This window comes from Anoplopoma fimbria, chromosome 3 (assembly GCF_027596085.1).
Source record: "Anoplopoma fimbria isolate UVic2021 breed Golden Eagle Sablefish chromosome 3, Afim_UVic_2022, whole genome shotgun sequence".
NCBI lineage: Eukaryota > Metazoa > Chordata > Actinopteri > Perciformes > Anoplopomatidae > Anoplopoma > Anoplopoma fimbria.
In genome coordinates this window covers 14,490,655-14,511,020 of record NC_072451.1, presented here as the reverse complement: position 1 = coordinate 14,511,020, position 20,366 = coordinate 14,490,655, and positions in this window count along the sequence as shown.

Genomic DNA, 20,366 nt, shown 5'->3' with positions numbered 1-20,366 from the left:
GCTTGGGCTTTGATAACTACATTTTTAGGAGTAGTCGGACATTTTCCAAATTGCACTCATTTGCTTTCATGCAGATTTTAGATGAGATAAGCTCTGCCCACGGTTATCTCATAGCTTACCTTAGGATGTCATTGGCCCAGAAATCCGAATCCGAATCAGCTTTATTGGCCATGTATGCGTATGCGTATGCATACAAGGAATTTGACTCCGGTTTCTTACGCTCACTGGTACACAGAGAGAGACAAATACAAAAACAAGGATATCCAAAACTGTGGAGATGACAGTTGAATTAAGGAGGAGCCCTCCAACACTGCCCCCCTCACCATACTCAACAGCACTGTGTCAACTGTGGAGACCTTCATGTTTCTGGGATCCATAATATCCCAGGACATAAAGTGGGCCTCCAACGTCGACACCACAGTAGTTCCAGCACTACGACAAAAGTTAGGTTGAGTTTTTACAATATAAAAAAAATTATTTTACATATTAGTGTGGTTTAGAGGTTCCTGCAGGCGGATTTTTCTTTTATACGAGCATGCTATCTGTTTTACCTGTCTCCGGTCTTTAAAGGGGACAAATCATGCTTATTTTCACGTTCATACTTGTACTTTGTATTTCTACTAGAACATATTTACATGCTTTAATGTTCAAAACACATAATTTTTCCTATACTGTGTGTCTGAATATACCAGTATTCACCCTCTTCCGTAACATTCCGTTTTAGTGCCTGTCTCTTTAAGCCCCCCTCCAGAAAAAGCCCAGTTTTCTGATTGGCTTGTGGAAAAACGTAGTAGGTCTGTTTATACTGTCCGCTTGTAGCATAGCCACTATGCACACACTGGCGCAGAGGCCATATGTACAAACTCTGATGACAAAATTCACACCTCGCAGACACAACAATAATACTTTCAACTTAAGTAACATGCTAACCTAACCAGCTGCTGGATGTAGCGTCATATTAATTTTATGTATTTGTTTATCCTTCATTTAACCAGGGAGGTCCCATAGAGATATGATTTCTTCTCAGGGAGTCATGATTCAATTTCAATTCAATTCAGTTTATTTTGTATAGCCCAGAATCACAAATTACAAATTTGCCTCCGAGGGCTTTACAATCTGTGCACATGCGACATCCTCTGATGGCAGCATAAGCAGTTTCTTTAAAAAAACCTATTTCAAATGTTAGTATACATACAATACAAAGAGGCAACACAAGGGAAATGGTGCAAGAAGAGAGTCATAAAGGCCTTAACAGCAACCAGAGTCAAGGATTACATAGAACAGCATAATGTGGCCTTCGGGGCAGTTTGTAAAAGACCTATTCAAATAAAGGAGTAAGGATATGTTGCAGCTCATTCCATGCCCAAAGTGCATAAAAACAGAAAGCAGTTTTACCAAGCTCTAAGCGCACCCTGGGGTCATTTAAAAGAACAGAATTGTAGATTTGCTGTAGTGCTATAGTTGCTGATATGAAAGGTTTGATATGCAAGTATGCAGTTTGCCTAAAAAATATTTTTGGCAATAAACAGGAACATGCATTTTTCTCCTCTGGTAAAGAGAGGACCATCCTTAAGATAACTCGTCTCACTTAACTATCAGCAATTAAGTGTATTTCCAAAAATGTTAAAAAATACAGGAGCTACAAGTTGGGACTAATTAACCTCTTGTTGCTTTGATTTTAACCATTCTTTAAAAGTCTGTCTCTTCCTACTTTATGGAAGACACTCCTTTGAATAAAAATAATTAAAAAGACACAGAAAATAGAAAAAAATACTGTATGATCATGTGTGACAGGAAATGTAAATGAAAGCATAAGAGTTTTTGTTAAAAGAAATATATATATTTTTAATCTTAGTGCTGTGATGAATCCAGGTCGACCTCTTGACAGACTGTTTCTGTCTCTGAGCAGCAGAGGGCAGCAGAGACTTGAGCTCTCCTATATTCTCAAACCGCCTGCTCACTGTTCAGATGGCATGTGGCTGCCAGGTCATCATGCACATGTCATTACCATAAACATGGATCCCAGCCACTGTGGCTGCAGTAATGAAGACAGAATAAGCGTGGGGGGTGGGGGGGATACAGCTGCTGATGTGATGTTTTCTAGAGGAGACTCGCTAATGAGGGAGATCAGCGCTGACAGTCAAAGCATGCTCATTAATTACTCCTATCTGGTATGTTTACAGCAGATTAGGCCAACACAACAGGCTCTCATATGCATGCTCTCCGACATGCACACATGTGAGATTAGGGCCTGGACGTTCTCTGTCAGCTGTTCCAAACAATGGCGAGCCCGTTTTTGTCTTGTGAACACGAGAAGCGTTAAATTGCCTTCAGGACAGATCACAGTCGGGGGTGTTGCGTTCACATTCGCTGGGTCACTGGATAAGCTCGGTTAACTCTCTTTGTCATTCCATCCACACACAGATCCCTCACACCATATGCCCAGCTGAATGTTTCATTACAGTATATGTACACCTACATGAATAATTTGCACTCATTCCTCTTGATGCGTATCAGATGGTGTGAGGTGTGCGCTGATGTTATGTGAGTTTTCCAAGTTCGCTCATTCATTATGTCTACAGTATTTGGTAGAGAAGTGTGTGTTCCTCTGGATGGTGTGTGTCGCATGTGATCAGCACCAGCAGATGGGTCAACAGCAAAGCCACTTGACTCACTGTGTCAACAGTGGAAGGCTGGTAATGGGGTTTATGTGAGCCAGTGTGCTCAACGCATGCACCTTTTGAGCAGCATGAGTCCAGGTAACAAAGCCTGACACGCTGGGGGGTTCCACTGTATGTGCAGTGTGATGCCAAGAAATGATTTTAAGGTCTTGGTGAGCTTCTTTGTTAGGTAATATAATAACACCACAAAAAAAAGGATTTCAGCATAGTGTCACCACAATGATAATAATAGTACTTTATGTGTCATATCTCCTTTCAAACACCCATGCCCTAGTTTAACTGCAAGCATAAAGCAGTTTATTTTACCCATGTAAAGGATCCCTGAATTTTAAGTCTGCCCTTGTATAACACTCCTATGTGCAAAACATTCATATTGTGGCCTTCATGAGGCAGTGGTCATTTTATGAGCAGCAATGCCGGATGCTCTAGATTATTTTGATTAAAAGCAACAATGTTGAATTTTCTGTTTTTGTTTGCGTCTGTTGAGCAGATTTGATTTTCTAATTTTCTTGTGGCATTCTGTGGCTGTAAAGAAAAAATATTCTTGAAGTCAAGCGAAATGGTCTGCAGCTTGATTAAGGCTCGGGGAAGCGGACAGACTCAAGAATGAAATGTTTTCTCACGCAACAGAGGAGCTGTGTTTGTCATTTAAAAGCTCCCAGCCGATGTGTTTATTTGGTCAGTGCCGACCAACAGACAGATAACAGATGATAGCTTTTATTATCACATTTGAATGTACTGTAAGGACTATGCTGTGGTCAGCAAAATACAGATGATACAGATCAAAAGGTTGATGTACTGGCCTGGTTATATTGCATGGTCTTCCTGAGCAGATTAAGTTTGCTCAGTTATAAAAGTCTTAGTTATAACATTTGTTTTAAAGTATTGTCCACATTTTAAATTCATGTACATTCCCTGAGCCTTCCTCGTAGCACTTATTGCATTCGTATTAGTTGTTGCACTTACTGTATTCGTATCAGTTCGCTGCACTTATCCTATTCGTAGTAGTTTGTAGCACTTATTATATTCGTATTAGTCTGTTGCAATTATTGTTTTCGTAGTAATTTGCCTCTGCACTATACTTTTGCTCTGGTTTATGCTTTAAGATGCTTGTTTAAGAAAGGAGATGCACTTATGACTTCTGGTGACTAGTAGTTCTCTTGAATACCTATGTTGAAGACACTTCCTGTAAGTCGCTTTGGATAAAAGCGTCTGCTAAATGACTGTAATGTAATGTAATGTAATGAGACTGAAATCTACTACAAAGTGACACAAAATGATTTCAAAAAGACTCAAAAGGACTACAAAGAGAACACAATATTTAGTGACACAAAACAACAACGAGACCAAAAGACCAAAAAAATGATTACGAAGAGACAAAACGACAACAAAAGGTCTGTGTCTTGCTCCTATATAGCAGAGGTGGTGGGACCGTTTGATGTTTGTGCCCAGGAGCCCATTGTCTCATAATCTGCCCATGAGTCTGTCAATAACCCTGATATGTGGGCTAAATGGAAGTATAGAATAGCAGATTTAATAGCAATTTTGACCATTAAAAAAACAGGGTTCTTCTCACACATGACAAAGACAATCAAAATGCATAAACAAAGACCAACAACACAGTTAAACTGCCTCCAGGTCTGAGCCCCACTGTGCTGTAAATCAGCAAAGAGGCGACCGCCGAAGCTTCCTGTAAACCCATAAACTTTACTGCCTCTTTTTCCACACATATCTCAGTTTAACACCTTTTTATTCCTCCTTTAAAATAATGAACGTGACGCAACCGAGCGCTACACTCTCACATTCCTCCGGCTCCATCCTGAACCCTATACGACTGAGACATCTCCCACCGACGCAGCTGTGGCTGTGTTTTTCCCTCTCAGGTTCATAAAAAGGCTTCTATTCATCTCGCATCCATCTTTACGATCTGAGGAGGCGTGTTTGACACCCTCCACGCAGGCCTTGGTGGAAGCAGTCATTCATCCTCCAACCTTCCTTCCTCTTTTCTGCGTCTGCTTCGCTCTATATGCTTCTCTCTCACTCTATTCATCCCTCAGCTCTTTCTCTCTTTCTTTCTTTCTCTCTTTCTTTCTTTCTTTCTCTCTCCCTACATACCTGTTTGTTTTCCCTGAGAACAAGTGAGTCTCCTAATACCCACTGCCAGCAATTATTGGAGATTAAAGCTGTGTGTGTGTGTGTGTGTGTGTGTGTGTGTGTGTGTGTGTGTGTGTGTGTGTGTGTGTGTGTGTGTGTGTGTGTGTGTGTGTGTGTGTGTGTGTGTGTGTGTGTGTGTGTGAGTCTAGCCGTGCTTGCACTTGAGTAGGTGTTTCAATGTGTTTGTGTGCTCTTCTGTTTAGTTTGTGCGAGTGTTAAAGGAAGCGATAGTGTGGTCAGTGTTGGAGGAGTGGAGACAGTGTTTAGTGGGAGGTATTTTGACAACAAATCCCTTGAGGGAGAGAGGTTGACTGAGGTAACGCAGCCACAGTGGGGACAGGGATTTTCAGACTTAAAGCACTGAAGTTGTATACAGAAGATACATAATGTGGCCGAAAGTACGTGGCCAAACAAAACACCATATATGATTTGTATTCATGCTATAGCGGTGTAACTCTTGGGAGGGCCATGTCTTGGCATTTACCAGATGGCTTGCCAAGAAACGTTCATGGTCCCCAGAGGATGAATCCTTATGTGTTTGATCCTTTGGCTTTTCCTCTATAGCATCACCATGACATTCACATTTGTGTTTCGTTTAGCACCATAATCAGGTCAGAATTTCAATTTGTCCAATGCTTTTATGACCAAAAATCTTGAAAAAAATAAGGCACACGTTAGCAAATGTTAGCCTACTAACATGCTAAGCTAATATGGTGAACATTAGAAATGTTTAATACTAACTATCAGCAAGTACAGTCATACAAACAAGCTAGCGTTACTGTGGACTCTTAAGTTTTTTTCTTTTTTCGTTTAGTTCATACTGCAGCTGCCCTTACAAAATATGTACTGTTGGTTGCAAAATGCACATTATTGTGACATAGGCCTACTACTTCGTCGCAACATTATACCTTGAACTTTGACCCTCTTGCTCATATGTCCGCTACGCAGAGGATTGTGGGTCAGAAAAGCCAGAAAAGCATGCTGGCTTGCTTACTGCAAAATGCAACCAGATGCAGAAGAACATACTGGTATTTTTTAGCATACTGCATTTCACATTTTATTGGGACATACATACTAAATATGTTTTGGCATTCTAAATACTATGGTAGTATGGGTATTGGAAAGCACAGAGTGTCTTCTTGCCTGCAGTGATTTGCACCTAAGAAGCCACAAGAGCTTTGTTGATGTTGTTTACTGATGTTGGATATTTGGGTTTCAGTCAATTATTCCAGTTCCTTCCAAATGTGTTCAATTCAATCTGTTTTTTCTGCAGGCAAGTCTAGTTCTTTCACACTAAACCCTAAAAAACATTTCTTTATGGATCTTTCTCTGTCTCTATCATTTTATCTCATGTTGGAACACAAAATGGTCTCCTCCAAGCTGTTTTCACAAAATTTGAACCACATAATTGTCTAAAATACCACTCTGTACTGTAACCCTATGATTCCCATCAATTGGATTTAATGCACTTTACCCCAACCCTGACAAAAGTACACAAAGTATGGCCACATAGTGTGTACGGTGAAAGAAAAGTGCTGTCTCCCTCTCTCTCACATTATGTGTGTGTGTGTGTGTGTGTGTGTGTGTGTGTGTGTGTGTGTGTGTGTGTGTGTGTGTGTGTGTGTGTGTGTGTGTGTGTGTGTGTGTGTGTGTGTGTGTGTGTGTGGCCTAAGGACAGCATGAAAAGTCAAGAGGGGGAGGAGGAGGGGATGCAGGGAGGAGCGCAGGTGTGTGCCATCTCCTTCTCCTCTTTATACAGCTCATCATCTGATGGTGAGCGGAGGGCTTTTCCCCTGAGCAGGTCCCTCTCCACAGTAAGTGAGGCTCATACGTTTAACCTCTTTGTATTTCCCCGCGGCTCTGCCCGAATTTCAGACTTCAGCATTTTGCTTTTGCCATCTACCTTCAGTCCACACCTGGGCCAGAGAGTCGCTGCACATATTTCCTGGCTCCTGTTCGAACCCACCTGAGGTTTGACTTTTTTTGTGTTACTCTGGGATGATGAAATGCGTATTTTCATGATATTTTTAGTGGATTCTCTTGTGACATATAGATTGAATGACTGTGAATCATCACCTCTTTGAGTTCACCTTGTGTACTTATTCTTTACAGGAATCAGTATGAGAATGCCAGTGGACCAATTTTTCTTAAAATACTAGATGCTATTAGAAATCGTCTGCTTTGATTTTAAATTCTTTATTGGCAAAACATTTGTTGATAAAGGGAAAATATGACATTTACTGTTATATGAAGATCTTAGCATATTCATAATGATATTACTAACGTGCTAATGTTTAGTAACAATAAGCAGGTTCATCTTCTTACTTTAGCATTTTAACATGCTACTATTTGCTAATTAGCACTAAAGACAAAGGAGAACTGAGGCTGTTTGGAATGTCATTAGTTTGGCTTTGGTCATAATCCAAATAATTTAACAATTCTAACCCGATGGTGGCACCAGATGAAAAGTCAGGGGATCACCAATGCTCTTTACAGTTCATCCTCAGGGGAACATGATTGTGTGTACCAAATATCATAGCAATTCCCCAATAGTTATTCAGACATTTCACTTAAAACCACATATGTCAACCTCACAGTGTCGCAAGAGGAAAAGTCAGACTCACCAAAGTACAGTCCTCAGGGTAAATCATCTGGGGACCATGAGTGTTTGTAACAAATCTAATTGCAATGCATCAAATAGTTTTTGAGAAATGTATTATTATAGCATGGCTAAAAAACAAACTCAATCGTTAAACTGAGTTAAGATCTGGTGACTGTAAATGGTTCATAATATTTGTATACCCATCAAACCATTTAAGAACCTTTGGCGCCCTGTATGGAAGCATCTGCTTTCCACACTTTCTATTCCGACTTTTATCTCATATGTCACCCATCTGTATTTCTGAATTAAATTTTGTGGTAAATCAATGTTTTCTTTCCTTCTGCTTCCTCCTTTCCTCTGACAACCACAGCCTGGATTGATTGATTTTTCATTCTACAGATGTATGTAAATCCATAAACTGTGGTCGCGGAGTGAAAGTGCTGGGACTGAAAATAGCCCGGAGCCAGTCACAACTTCTAAATCAGTAAGTCAGCACAGCTAGAGGTCAATGTGTCTAAAATTAAACACAATTAGCTCATCCTTGTGTTGCTCTCTTTACGTCTCTGTGCTTCCCATCACTTGTGTGTTCTTGGCTGTCTCTCTTCATTTGTCATGTTACGTTTTTCCCTTTTAGCCCTTTTCCACTACTGCTGCTCTTCACTCCTCATTTAGTTTGCAGCTGTACTTATTAAACCAGAGTGACAAGAAAAATATAAACACTATGCGGTTTGTGTTATTATGATGTGGGGAGTCAAATTTAGTAAGGCTCCAAGCAGGCTGCTAATTTGTTTTTTGCCCTCAAATAAATGATTTCCCCTTTCATCGTGTTCATATAAGGCATTTTTTTATTTTTTTTAATAGACGTTTAGCAGTTAGTGATGACTCTTTGTTCAAAACACAAATTGAGCTGCCGTGCTGACCTTCTTGCTTTGCGTGCGAAGCTCACATTTTCACCCGCCCCCAAAAGATTAAAATTTGGACAGGGATGTTAAGCTTGAGTGAGATTCTGCAGGAAAGGGACAGATGGGTGAAGGAATGAACAAACCTTTGTTCATTTGGTCGTCCATCTGTCCCTCACACACACACACACAGCATCGAGGACACAGTTGATCCGGGTTTGACAAAAGTGGGACTAATGATGCATCCCACCACCACACTATGACTTTTTCAAATTACATTCATAATGTCCCAATTAATAGTTAAAGAGCATATCGATGGTGCTGAGAGAAAATGACAGATAGTTGTCATATGAACTACTATTGTCAGTACTAGAAAGTCACTAAGGACATTTACACAATAACTGTACTTATTTGCAATTTTGAAATACTTGTACTAATGTAAACTTCTACTCAACTTCATTTCAGCGTGAAATATTACACTTTTCACCTCACAATATTTATATGTAACTACCCATCCCGACCAGCTACAACATTTAAGTACAATTTACACCTTAATACATCAATGTTGTAATGATCCAATAATACAATAATTTCACACTGACAGAGGCCATTCTGAGTGCTATACTTTTGATATTTGAAGACATTTTTCATTTCAGTACCTCTTTACGTTTTTTTATGTAAAACTTTTATTTTCTTTGGAGTAGTTTAATAGAATGTTGTTGTTGTTGTTTTTTTTTATCTAAAAGGACCAGTGTGTATTCTTTAGTGGATATTAACCCAAAAATAAAAATAATTTTAGTTTTTGTTAGCTTAGAATAAGCAATTTATATCAATATACTGAATGGGTCCTCTTCCCGGAGCAGGCCACCATGTTTCTACAGTAGCCTAAAATGGACAAACCAATCACTGGCTCTATATAGGACCATTTGAGTTGTCATGTTTTCCCATCGGCCGCCATAGTTCTACTGATCCCTTGGCAATCGGAGAAGTTTCAATTGGTTGCAATCTGCAACCTCACCACTAGATGCCACCAAATCATACACACTGGTCCTTTAAAGTCCTTTGTATACTATTATCTCTTTATTTAGTAGTTTTTGAATATAGTGGCGGAGTCTGCCATTCCTGCACTGGATTTTAATTATCTACCTAAACCAAAGGGATTCATAGGGAAACAGCCTCTCTGTTCACTCTTTCCTCTCTTTACACTGTGTAAGAGCTGTATTAAGTTACATCCTACTGATGCTACTTCACATTTAAAGTCCTCAACTGGCGAAGCACGATGTGGCTGTTACTGTGTAGCAGCCGCTGGACACCGTGAAACATTTCAGGAAACATGCTTATTTGCTTCTTTCAGAGAATGAGATGTTAATATAAATATAAATGTAATATGCCTGCGCATTAGGTACAGAGGTTCTGACCAATGCTAAAGGAAAGATACACCAACCAATAACTCTTAAGCTCACTAATTACCCTGTCATATCTTATGTTTTTAATGATAAACAACCTGAAACATAAACGACATCTTGGGGTTTTATTTGCTGTAACGAGTTACAGTAGAAAATTGGATACTTCACTATGACTACAAGAAAAACACAAGTGGTAACCCTTTATTTTATGAGACCTTCAATTCAAATTTTTTAAGTTCCTGTAAATTTCTGTAAATTGGCTCTAATAATCGGTCATATAGAAACCATGCTATACAATAGCAAATTATTTATTCCAAACCACACATATTGCTCTTTTAGTCTGTGCACAGCACAGCAGGTCAGTTGCATGCAAACATTGGCAATTTATCTGCAGAGGTGCATACAGTTCAACATTAAGAATATAGTTTCCAATTATAAATTAATGATGAGCAACTGGAGCAAAACTTTGAGGCAATTCTCAACAACTTAACACAACCACTACATTACAGTCATTTAGCAGACGCTTTTATCCAAAGCGACTTACAGTCAGTAGTATATATTACATATCATTCACCCATTCACACACTGATGACAGGCTACCATGCAAGGTGCCACCATCAGACTCTAACTAACATTCATGCAACATCCAGTCCACACCGATGGCAAGCCTTCTGGAGCAACTTGGGGTTAAGTGTCTCACCCAAGGACACATCGACTGCCGAAGCCGGGTATCGAACCACCGACCTTCTGATTGGAGAACTACCTTGCTCTCCACTACGCCACAGCCACTAGTAACAACTAACACTAACAACACCAACAACAAACACAGAAAGTTGTCTGTATATATTTTCTTAAATTTGTAGCGTTCAATATTAGATGATCTCTCAACTCCAGCTGCTAACTACTGGACAGACAGACTCTCATTTTTCAATCTCACACAAAACACCACATTTTAATATTCACCATGACATGCCATTATCTAGCTTTTTTCTTAGCTCATGTAGTATCTTATGAATTTTAAGGTAAATATGTCAAAGTAAAAATTGCATAACGTATGTGAGTCTAGACTTTTGTAATGCCTGCATGTCTCAGTGGACAACTCCCAGGGTATTTTAAAGAGCCTTTGGTTTAATCTGTCCTCAAAGTGTTGTGGTTTGTTTTGTTCAGGATGTTCCAGTGGGGATGCAGCAGAGAGGGGCCGATCGATCCGTGAAACAGTCCGTGACACGGACATTTTCGCTCAGACGTTGATGAAAAATCAGTTATTCAGAAAAAAAACGTTCCCAAATGTCTGTGCGTAGGCCGCCCAATCATTTCTCTAACAGCAAATAAATGGCTTGTTTACTCATGGCGATAACTGGTTTGTGTACTTGGGAGGCTTTGCTCTGGTCAACTGGCTGCCCTTCATCAAAGTCCTCACCGTCTTCCTCCGTGCATCGAGTCTGTGTGTGTTGTTCATCCACCTGGGAACAAACTACCTCCCCCTTCCTCAGTCTGCCTGTGCCATTCGCCCACCAAGGTCAGTCGTCTTGTTTGTGTCCTGATGCAGTCGACTCGCTGATGTCACAGAGTGTTTGTTGATGTCACCCTAGATAGAAGAAGAGGGGGAGGGACTAGGATTTGGGTCTGAATCATCAGGCTCGTCAATCACAGCGAGGGCCTGGTGAGCTCCGAATTACAGTTGATTCAGGGCCCCACCACGCCACAACTATTATAAGCATGAATAATACATGGGAGTTAGTTGATTGGAATTAGTTTTCAGAATAATTGTGACTCTGCGTGTCTCTCCACACGCCTGATTTTGTCTTGCTCTCACAGTTGTTGGTAGTTCTTTTCCCCTCTAAATATCCTTTTGGGCTATTACTCCTTGGCTTTCTCATCATCTCTCTGCTGTTCCTGTCTCATCTCATTTGTTGTTTCTCACATCCATTCTCTCCCCTTGACCCCTATATCACCTTCCTTGCATTCATTCCACTCCCGCAGCCTTTTTATCCACAATCCTATTTCGTAGAATAACTCCCAATTTGGTTTTTTTAGGTTCTAATTCACCATCTTTTTTCCCTATTTGCTCCACTATCCTCCATCTCTAAGTCTGTTTTTGTTTTTTGTTTTCTAGCTAGAGCCTTGCCTTTACCATGCCTGCCATAGTCAACCTCCTTTTCAACGTGGTCTCCACCAACACCACCATCTCCTTCACCGTGGTGCTGCCCATGGTCAGCCTGGTCTCCCTTCTGGTGGGGGTTGGGGGTCACCTCCTGCTGTGGCTGGTGCTGGTGAGGAACCCCCGCAGTCGCTCCAAGCCAAGCTCTGTCCTTCTCCTTAACCTCAGCCTGGCAGACCTTGGCGCCCTGCTCACCCTGCCATGCGTCCTTCTGAGTGCTAGTTTCCAGGACTGGAAGCTTGGTGGTGGGACCTGCGTCCTTCTGGGGTTCATGACCTCAGTGACGGTGGGAGTGGAAATCTTCAGCCTGGCGGCGTTGTCGGTGCTGAGGTATCGTATCGTTGCGCCACGGTCGAGACCGCCTGCCAGTCTGATACAAGTGTGAGTCTTAAAAACTTCATTCATTTTACTTATTGTTCACACATTCTATAAAACCCACAAAAGCAACAATGAATTGATCCTCATTGTTGCACTGAGAGTATTATTCCACAGCTGAAAATGGTCTCCAACAACTGTGCTTCAAATTACAGTACTCAGCTGTTTGAGAAAATTATTCAGTTCGGGTTTTTTTGTTAAATGAGAGCTTTTCAAATTCAATACATAATGACTTTAACAACTCTACAGATAAAAACAGATAGATCACTTCAGTCATCTTCTCTTCTAGTCAGTTCTCGGCATGCAGAAGAATAATGCAATTTCTTAACTACAACCCAGAGGCAGTAAAGAAGAGGGTTAAATCAAGTATGCCAATAAAAAGCATAACATGACCATAAATCACAGGTCAGTGCAGACATTAAAGGTCAACGTTATAATAGATGGCTTATCCCATCAAATCATAACGTCACTGTCCTCCCCCATCAGACCTAGGTCTCTTGTTTCTCTTGACCTATTTTATGAGCACAGATGTGATCTTTCTGCACAACTAAACCTAGGCTCTGCTTCCTCTTCCACAGGTTATGCACTGTTGTAGCCATTTGGCTGGTCTCAGTAACCATGGCATTGCCCAAGGTCACCTACATCAACTTTGATGGGGGCTGTACGTGGGCAGTGGGCCGCCACGAGTGGCTGTCCTTCCTGGTTCCCGCTTTCCTGGTTTATTACGTGGCCCCTCTCCTCTGTATCGCCGTTAACTGTGGCCTCATCATCTCTCACCTCCACGGCTGCAGGAGCACTCTGGCCGCCGACAGGCGTAACAAGAAAGCTACCGCTCTGCTCATCGGTTCAACACTGGTGTTTGCGATAAGCTGGCTGCCGTATTACGCACTTGAATTTGTCAATGTTATGTCCCCTTATGTTAGCTCGGCAGCTTCTCCTGTCAGTACGCGGGGGCGTGAGCTATCTTCAACGTCGTCATATCCCTTGTCTACCTCTCCCGTGCCAAGTGCGGAAACCAAGACAAGGGTGTCCTTGCTGTGGGAGGTGGCGTCCCTGACGGCCATTTTGCTGGTGTGCCTGGCTCCATGCTGGAACCCGCCGCTCTACTTCCTGTTGTCGCGTCCGGCCGTGCGTCAGCTCCGGGCTCTGCTGCCTTCCTTCCTTCATAAGCACTTTGGAAAAAACCCTGTGCAGAGCTGGCGTATTGCTCCTGCTCCTCCCCCACGCCTGTCACACCCTCAGTCTCCCACACACTCACTTACTCACCAAACTCCGACACACAGGCTGACTCAGTAAAGTTAGTACACACTCGGCTGCGCTCACCTGTGACATACTATTCATATTTCCCATCATGAAAAACCATACACTGTGTATAAGAAGTGGTCATATTTATCGTGACGTTACCCATTGCTAAGTTGACTGCCGTTGTAAAGCCATGACTTCAGCATTTTTGCCGTCGCCATCTTGGATTTTGGCCATCTCCTTCCTATTTTTTTGTAACTAGTGAACGGAAGTGACCATATTTGGACTGCGGAGGCGTTACGTAAAGGTGCCTTATAAGTCTGTGGTAGCGAAGGCGACCTGTTAATCACAAGGTAGCCCAGCCCTAATAAACATCCTGCTCTTTTAGACTCTAAATGGCCCATCATTTACACAATGAACATCATGCTGTATTGAAGAAGACTTGAAACTAGCGATTGAGACCATAAACTCATGTTTACAATATTTACTGACGTAATAAATCTTGTGAGAAGTAGAGTAATTTCTCAAAGCCTTTTATACAATTGGACTTTTAAAAAAAAACAGAGCAGTCGTCCCCCTGCTGGCCATTAGAAAGAATGCAAGATTAAAGCCCTTCTGCAATGGCTTCACTTTCCAGAACCGGAGATGGCCTTCTGCAACAAACACTGTACATCCAAATGCATGAGTCACAAGATGCTTTGTATACAGATGCTATTGTTTTTGTTTGGGTGCTTTATCTTGAGTCATAGCCACATCCACTTATGCTTATGCAAGAGAACAGTAAATGTGCAAAAGACCCTAGGCAACAGTGTGTGAGCCTCTCAGTGAGACGGCAGAGTATCATAAACAGAATGCATTATGTGCCATAAAAACACAAGGTTTATATTCGCCATCGCAATGCCAGAGTAACTCAGCAACTCACCGTCCAGGCAGAACGAGGAGAAGAGCCTCCGATTCAAAACGATTAAAGAGAGAATTTTATAAACCAGTTCCCTTTAATATCAAAGCACACATCACCATTAAGTCAGTGAACTTAAAGAGTTGTCCCAATGAGGGACCTGAACCTGCAATCTTAAAAGCCTTTTCAGGGACTGAAGGATGTCTGCCGAGCCCCACATCTGCTGACATAAACCATCCAAGCAAACATAAATCAAATTCACCATGGAGCTTTTAAACAACCATCCCCAAACTGCAATAAAAAGAGCATCTGATAAGTATGACATATAACATGGGGAGCCTCCGCAAGACGTGGTTACGCTGCATCTAGTAGATTAGGACAAGCGATGCAACCTTGTAAACCTATTACTGAGCCGTCTGACAGAACAAAACACTGGGGATACGCAGAGGGCCATGCTCGCCTCTCTGTGAAGCTCTTGGTTGCAACACTATCATAATTCAATGTCATCTGAATAACCTTGTAAAAAGGGGCCTCTTTGACTTATTGGAAGCACAAATAGAAGCTGTCTTGTTTTGCCTTGAGCTTGAATGTGGAAAAGTGCTTATTAAACAGGGATTTGACACAAAGGATCACATCAGAACATCAGCATGGGAAAATGACTTCTTTTCAAGGGAAGTCCATCTGCATCCGGAGTGGTTTGATATCACAATGGAAAGGACATGACATTCTCTTTTCTGACAAATCGGCTGAGGACGAGTAATTGGATTTTTTGTTGTCGGGCTTCTCATATTGAGAGATGTGAAGCAGTGATTTTAATTAATAGACAAGTCGGACTCACTTGAGCTAAAGAACTGAGATAGAAATTGCTTGATTTTTTTTTTCTGAAACAAGCATTAACAAATTTAAAGCAATACTTCAACATCTCGGATAATGCGCTTATTTGCTTTCTGGCTGAGAGTTAGAGCAGAAGATCGACATCCCTCTCATGTCTGTCTGCTAAATATGAAGCTACGGCCAGTAGACTGTTAGCTTAGCTTAGCATAAAAACTGGAACCAGGGGGAAACATCTTGCCTGACTCTTTGAGTTCACTAATTCATTTGTTATATATTTTTTTTAATCCTTAAAAAGAAAAATGAGAAATGGTAGAATAACGGATTGCAGGTTCACGGTGGGTTATGTGCAAGACTTTCCTGTAGTCTCGGTTGTTAAGTTTATTAATATATTGAACACCTGTTTAAGTAATAACTGTCCAACTACACAGGCATCACAGAAAACAGTAGTCATCATTCATTCATTCATTTATTGCATAGCAAAAAGTAATTCATTTCAAGTGAATGGCAGGCGTGTGACCATGATGAATACATAAAGTGATCTCTGACCTTGCGATGGTCATCTTATTGAGTGCTATAAATTGCAACTCTGTTGCCTCTTGACCTCTTGACATCTCCCAGACTGCACCGCTGCACATCCTAATGACAAACCGCTGAGTTCCCTTTGGGAAGGAGCGGCCAGCTTTTGAGTCGATACCGTCTTGGTGGCTAATGAGAGCACTTATCTCCGTCATCTGTCTGCGCTGTGATCCTCTCGCACAGTGCAAGGCACGAACGCGCTCTGATGTCCTGATGAGACTTAATTAAGTCTGCAGATTAGTGAAAGATTAAAATAAAAGTCACGCTCAGCGGGCCCATAGAGAGGATCCTTGCCATTTCCATTCTGTGTGTTCACAGAGCCCCTCACTTGTCTGCAGGCCTGTTGTAGTTTTTGAAAAACACAGTAATCAGCCAGCAAAGAACACCGGCGAGCTGAATGGGTTGCAAAGTGAGAGAGGAAACTAATATGCAAGGCATTCAGGAGATGGTTATTGTAACTGAGTGGACTTTTCATCATCTAGAGGGGAATTCTGGAGAGGTATTGATTCTTTAAGTGTGACAGCAAGAAGGAGTTCTCACCGCTTAAAAGGATGTCAGGTCATTTACTGTCATTGAACACTATTTAAATCCCACAGGGAGGATCTGTTTAATACAAAGAGCTATAGTCGAGTAGTGATTCACAAATGAGCCTTTAGCCAAGCCAGCATGTTTACACAGCATGATTGACTCCCTGTTCCCCTCAGAAATACACCTACTTTGTGTAAAATTGGAAACAAGCAGGAGGAACACAGTGTTTTTCATTTGAGATCTTTCCTCAATTTTCAGAATGTGTGTTTATTATTCATCTGTGTGAATGCGCTCTAATCTGACTCCAATTCTTGTGTTGTTCAAAAAAAACATTTGCTATACTTCAAAGGAAAATGGTAATTGGCAATATATATTTCATTATTATTTTTGTAGTTGTAGATTATGTTTTGAATGTGGCTTTGGTTAAAATGTATTAAATGTTTCCCTCTTTAAGACAAAATATACCATGTTACTTCTAAGTTGTGATTTTCTTTTTACTAATGTCCATGCGATCTTGAAAGCAGCTCATCTCGAAATTGGTTTCTCACAAAGTCCTTGCATCATTATCTTAAGTTAACACCTAGTAAAAGTAGACTAGATTTAAGGAATTTTAAATAATAGGTATTTTTCTTGAAAAGGCCATATCTTAAACCTTTAACATGGTAAATGTTAAATTACTGCTGGAGGATAGTTGGTCTATTTATTATCTGTTTCTATGTAGTAGAGCTGCTGCAACACCCGAATTTCCCCCATGGGGATCAATAAAGGAATATAATAATAATGTATTTTAAATTTTTTGGCCACTTGGGAGCAGCGCACCAGAATATGTCATTTAATCACCTTGTTATGGTGAATGTGTTAGCTAGCAGTTATTTATACATTCAGAAGATACAGAGCAACTTTCGCATGTGACCAAATAAAAGAAAGGTTAGATTTTAATTTGTGAACAGTGGTACAACATTAGCATTTATTTGGAGTATTATGTCTTTCAACCTTAATGAATTTAAGACCAATACTCTGCTCTTTTGGCTCTGTTTTGGTTTCCACCAACACTAAGTCCTGCGAAATGCTCAATCGCAAACTTTTTCTGTCTGCCGTTTGGTGCTAGGAAGCTATCTTACAGCTTTATGGGTTTATAAGATCTTGTTTTCCATTTAATCCATTGTAAATATAAAAGTATTGCTTAGTGTAGTTTCAAACCCTTTTAGTGTTAAGAGTTGAATATGTATTACATTTTGAATCTTTTTTTATTATATGTAACAGTTTTTTCAATTGCTTACATAAAATTAGTGTCAAGCTGAAGAAAGTTTTAATAATAATGGGTCTTGAACATCATGATACAAAGTTATGATATCCAACAGTGGAAAAGTAGATATTTTTTTAAACTTGTCTGGAATGTTTAATTACTAATTACTGCTAAAGGCTGTTTGGTCTCCTTGTGTGAAACTATGCCAGTGTTTCTTAACACGTCAAATTCGTCACTCATGGGAACAAAGATGGCACTTTTTGTCTCAGGATGTGAGAATAAGCTCCTAATTAAACTATGAAAGAAGACATTCAACAGTTTTCTATTGTCAACAAAATTAGTTCTGAATAAATTAATTAAATTATTTATTGATTTTTTTATACTGGCTATAAAAAGCAAAACCCTTCTTTATGGGGGTTGTGTTTGAAGGAATGGCATACCATAGAAAAGGGACATAACACAAAAAAATATATGAGTTTGCAGAAAGTAACCAATGTTTAATGGTAGTGCAGGCATAGCCTTGGCTTGGAGACTAAAAACATTAAAAACGCTCCTCCATAGACAACAAGGACATCACTAAAGAAACTTTTTCATATGTGCAAATCAGTCTGCAATATAAAGTGGGCCATAACTCTTAAAAACATAGAGCGACAGAAATTGGACCAAGGTTCAAACTCTGGGAAGAAATGTGACTTGATGTGTTATGTGAAGCTGCTTTTATTTTGCACATATTTGACAGACATGATCTGTGGCTCAGATGTTATCAGTTCTCAAGGGATTTTGTAAATAAATTGAACCAATGGATTTTCCACTGAGAGTCCCAGTATGCTAATACACACAGTCATAGAGGAGTGTCATCTTGGCAGCACTCGGTGATGACTTGATAGCTGATGGGGTACAAAACATCAGTTCACTCAGAAACATACTTCCTTGCAAAGTGGGCATTCTGACAGCTTACAGTGTACATAAAGGCAGGAAAAATGGGAAGAGACAGATGGATAACTGAATCCCACGACGACACTGTGCTCATAAAACAAAGCAAGTAAGTCAACGGCAAAACAGCTTGCATTACACTGACCCTCTGTCACCAACATGAACAATCTTGTAGAGAATGAAATAATCGCTTAAAATGATATCATCCATAAATGTATTTCATGCAGCACAAGTCTACAGAAGAAGGACTTTTTCGTGATATTCATCAGCTTATATTGGTCTCTATGTCTTTAATTTGAGGGTTGGTGTTTTGAAAGGGGTAAGAGCTATGCCCTTTCATTCATAGAACGACAGAGGAGGGATCCCTCCTCTGTCGTGGATCCCTCCTCTGTCGTTCTCCCATAGGTTTCTTCCTTTTTTCTCCCTGTTAAAGGGGTTTTTTAGGGGAGTTTTTCCTGTGCCGATGTGAGGGAAGGACAGAGGATGTCGCATGTGCACAGATTGTAAAGCCCTCTGAGGCTAATTTGTAATTTGTGATTCTGGGCTATACAAAATAAACTGAATTGAATAGTATTCTTGTTTTGGCCATTTAGCCTTTATTGGATAGGCAGACATGAGGACAGAGAGCAATAGATAGTAGAATTTGGGAATGACCTACCAGAGTCAGATCAGGGACGTTGTGATTTTTGTGCTATGTGCTTAAACCACTCTGCTATCAGGACGCCCCAACTCATGATAATTTGTAACTCGTTTAACAATTTTTTATCTTCTGACAGATGATCATTTGAGTATTTCTATAAACATATGGCACTGAAGAAGTGTACAGCCATGCTCGCATTTGAAAATGAATAAAATACTTTTTTTTATTATTAAAGGGGCAGTGCACAACGAGCATAGCGATTTTCTTCATTTGAGGGACTCAGGAGAGCTCGAGCAAAAAAAAAAAAAAAAATGCAACTCAATATTTTGTTAACACATTTTACTGCTCTCTTAAAACCAATCCGATTTAAACTGACCTGATGTCATCATCAGGTTTATTTTGTTTTCCAGACACCAGCTCCAACAGGAGACATTACACAACTGTTTTCACAAATGGATTAGTAGTCCTCGTGACAAGACAACTGCTCTTTATGAGTAAACTCGGTGGCCTGCACCTTTAAATCCTTAATGCAAGCTTATTCTGGTCATTTGAGGTAGAGGGGAGCACAACAAAAAAATAAACATTCCTCTGTCCAAACACGGCACATTCTCAAAGACACGTCCCTCTGGCTCCCTCTGGCGGCCGCTTCACCCAACAGCGACAACAAAAAACTGAACCTCTACCGTCCAACCTGGAAGAAACACACCGGGAAAATACCTGACCGGTGAAACCGAGGCGCATATTTTAAAGGAACCAGTGCACCTGAGCCGGATTAAATAAAACGAGGGGGCACTGGTTTACTCTAACCATCCCTCCATTCACCTCCGACCCAACCCATAGGAAGATCACATCACCGAAGGACGCGCCCCCCAAATACACACTTTGCACGAGAGAGAGAGAGAGAGAGAGAAATAAAGAGAGAGAGAGAGAGAAATAAAGAGAGAGAGAGAGAGAGAGAGAGAGAGAGAGAGAGAGAGAGAGAGAGAGAGAGAGAGAGATGCAGGTACTAACTGAAGGTGGGGAGGGGAGCGCAGTCGCTGCTGGCCGTCGGGACGCCAAAGGGACAAGAGGGGATGTGCTGGTGTTGCTGATGGCTTTCTTTCTTCTTCCCACAAGAACCAGCTTCCTATTCCGAACGGAGACGCAGGTGTAGCCTCTCCACCCGCTCCTCCAGCCCGCCCAACTACCTGC